The sequence below is a fragment of the Schistocerca serialis genome, unplaced genomic scaffold (assembly GCF_023864345.2).
Source record: "Schistocerca serialis cubense isolate TAMUIC-IGC-003099 unplaced genomic scaffold, iqSchSeri2.2 HiC_scaffold_1153, whole genome shotgun sequence".
NCBI classification, from domain to species: domain Eukaryota; kingdom Metazoa; phylum Arthropoda; class Insecta; order Orthoptera; family Acrididae; genus Schistocerca; species Schistocerca serialis.
The window spans coordinates 210,001-213,547 of record NW_026047352.1 but is presented as its reverse complement, the minus strand read 5'-3'; positions in this window follow the sequence as shown (position 1 = coordinate 213,547).

Here is a 3,547-nt window from a genome sequence, read left to right as displayed (position 1 = left end):
GCTGCGTCAACTAGAGCTGAGCAGCCGGCCGCCCGGGAGTGTGTCCCGGGGGCCCGCGCGAACACGCAAGCGTCCGCTCAATTATTCTGCAAACAGGAGGAGGCTGAGCTCCCCTGCACAACACACCTCGAAACCCTCTCAGGTCCCGGCGGCGCGCAGCGCCGTCCTAAGTACTTGGTCGGGTTCGAGAGAGGCGCAATCGCCCGGAGTTAGGCGAGTAGACGCTTTAGGTGCGACCACCCGTGCTCCCAACTGAGCTTGCCGCTGCCGACAGAGGCCCGGGAGCGTGCTGTCGTGGCATTGCCGGCGGGAGACAACACGCGCCACCTACGGTGACCGGCAGCTCCAACGCCAGCGCCACAGAAGGACAAAAGCCCCACTTGGGTGCCGAAGCGAACTCTCCCAGCACAGCGCACGCGCCAACACGTCCGCACAGCTGCGATACAAACCACCTGCGAGAACCGCTGGGGCGACCGAGCAGCAGACGGCGTCGCGGCGCCGAGCGCCGGGCGGCGGCGCATCCTCAGCGCACACAGTCCTCAATCGGACCAGCACACTGCAGATGGCCACCGCGCTTCGCACCGGGCCCGCGAGGACCTACTTTGGCCGCAAGGCGCCGCGAGCAGGGGGCGCCGGCGCGCAGCTGCGCCGCCTGCCGCGTCCGTCGGCCGGCGCGCCTGCCACTGGCCGCCCCCACCAGCCGGCTGTAGCGCGTGCGCCCACGCACCGCGCTGCCAGCACGCCGGGCGGCCCCCCCTCACCGGCCGGGGACGGTCCCACCCAGCCACCGCCGCGTATCGCCTCACACCCAGATCCCCTTTCACGTTCGTGGGCATGGTGGGTCCCCTTTCACGTTCGTGGGCATGGTGGGTATCCATGAAACAACCGGTTAATAGCTCGACCGATCGTCGCCAACACTGATTCACCTCTAGCGAGAACAACCGCACCACAACGGGTTACCAGTTGTTCATTTGCGTAACGTCACCAGCAAACGTAGACGTCCATCGCCATTTGCAACGAGTATTGCATGCCTGTGTCAGGTGTCACAACACACTACGTCTGCCCACATAGACGCAACAACATGTGCACGCCTAGAGAACACGTGGAAGGTAGCCCCCGTACGTATGCGGTGTCCATTGCGCGAACGACTGTCAGCCGGCCTCTGCAGCATGTCGCAGATGTGGAACGCGGTGCAACATGCTATCACAGTGTGTGAGAAGAGACGACTACGTCCGAATACACGCTCCACTACATCAACAGACTGCTCATGCTGATCGCCATCCAGGGCGTCCGTTCCTCCCACACGTCTGAATGGCGTACCACACTGCAATCCAGCTCCTAAAGGGAGACGACACGTAGCTGCGTCCACAATATTTGGACTGTATGGTCCGCCGTTGCTAGGCGCAGTCGTCGTACGGTCACACATGTGCCACGATGTATCATTCAGTACATACGGACCAATGTGCAGCACAGTTTGTGGGTTTTGCGTACATCCGCGGACAGGTGACAGGCCGTACCACAACGTAGGCTGAGTACGTCGGCATGCGAAGGGCATTGAACATGCAAACTTCTCAACGACCAGCTTGCGAAGGCAGGGGGGAAGGGGGGGGGCATGTACGTCCTGCTGCTATCCACATTACAGTGTATAGCAGGAGCATGTGGAAAGTCAGCAACACTTGCAAGGTGTTTAACATGACGCGATACACAGGGGACCGGGCAGTGCGAATAGCGAACTATATTGCGAGGGTTGCGGTTAGGCAACACTACACTAATTTAACGAGTTGCATAACAATTACAGAGCAGGTTCAGCGACAACGTGCGTCAGGTTAAGGCGCAATATAGGTTAGGTTGAGGCGCAATATGGGTTACGTTAAGGCACAAATTAGGTTACGTTAAGGCACAAATTAGGTTACGTTAAGGCACAAATTGGGTTACGTTAAGGCACAAATTGGGTTACGTTAAGGCACAAATTGGGTTACGTTAAGGCACAACATGGGTTACGTTAAGGCACAACATGGGTTACGTTAAGGCACAACATGGGTTACGTTAAGGCACAACATGGGTTACGTTAAGGCACAACATGGGTTACGTTAAGGCACAACATGGGTTACGTTAAGGCACAACATGGGTTACGTTAAGGCACAACATGGGTTACGTTAAGGCACAACATGGGTTACGTTAAGGCACAACATGGGTTACGTTAAGGCACAACATGGGTTAGGTTAAGGCACAACATGGGTTAGGTTAAGGCACAACATGGGTTAGGTTAAGGCACAACATGGGTTAGGTTAAGGCACAACGTAAGTTAGGTTAAGGCACAACGTAAGTTAGGTTAAGGCACAACGTAAGTTAGGTTAAGGCACAACGTAGGTTAGGTTAAGGCACAACGTAGGTTAGGTTAAGGCACAACGTAGGTTAGGTTAAGGCACAACATAGGTTAGGTTAAGGCACAACGTAGGTTAGGTTAAGGCACAACGTAGGTTAGGTTAAGGCACAACGTAGGTTAGGTTAAGGCACAACGTAGGTTAGGTTAAGGCACAACGTAGGTTAGGTTAAGGCACAACGTAGGTTAGGTTAAGGCACAACGTAGGTTAGGTTAAGGCACAACGTAGGTTAGGTTAAGGCACAACGTAGGTTAGGTTAAGGCACAACGTAGGTTAGGTTAAGGCACAACGTAGGTTAGGTTAAGGCACAACGTAGGTTAGGTTAAGGCACAACGTAGGTTAGGTTAAGGCACAACGTAGGTTAGGTTAAGGCACAACGTAGGTTAGGTTAAGGCACAACGTAGGTTAGGTTAAGGCACAACGTAGGTTAGGTTAAGGCACAACGTAGGTTAGGTTAAGGCACAACGTAGGTTAGGTTAAGGCACAACGTAGGTTAGGTTAAGGCACAACGTAGGTTAGGTTAAGGCACAATGTAGGTTAGGTTAAGGTACAACATAGGTTAGGTTAAGGTACAACATAGGTTAGGTTAAGGTACAACGTAGGTTAGGTTAAGGCGCAATGTCGGTTAGGTTAAGGTACGATATAGCTTAGGTTAAGGTACACATTGTTGTAGGGAAAGGTGTATTTGGGGGGGGGGGGCGGCGGCAGGTTCGTTGATAGTGATTATCGTAAGTGCATGCCTGCGGGATCATCCGATTTGTCACGTCAGGATGCACTTGTGGCTCATGACAGGCGGCGCTCCGATTCCAAGGTTGTGGCAGATCTGTGTCTTTCATTCCTGCCATTGTTTGTGTACTGTGACAGGAGGCAGTATGGTGATGTTGGGTGCACCCCTGTGTAGGACATGTGTGGGTGTTCGTGGCTTAGCTGAGCAATGGCGGATGTCGGAAGGGTGGGATATTCTGTTTTCTGGGTGGACCTCCCGGTCTGGTTATGATAGTGTGGATTGTGTAATGTGGCGGAGAGGATGCACCGGATGTTCTTCCATGCTGGTGGTTAGATATTGTGTGTGTGCCTGTTAGAGGCAGAGAGTAGTGTGTGATAGTGTCTGGCTGACGTGTGGTTCTCATTGTGTGCAGAGTCTTTCAGCATGTATAGGGACG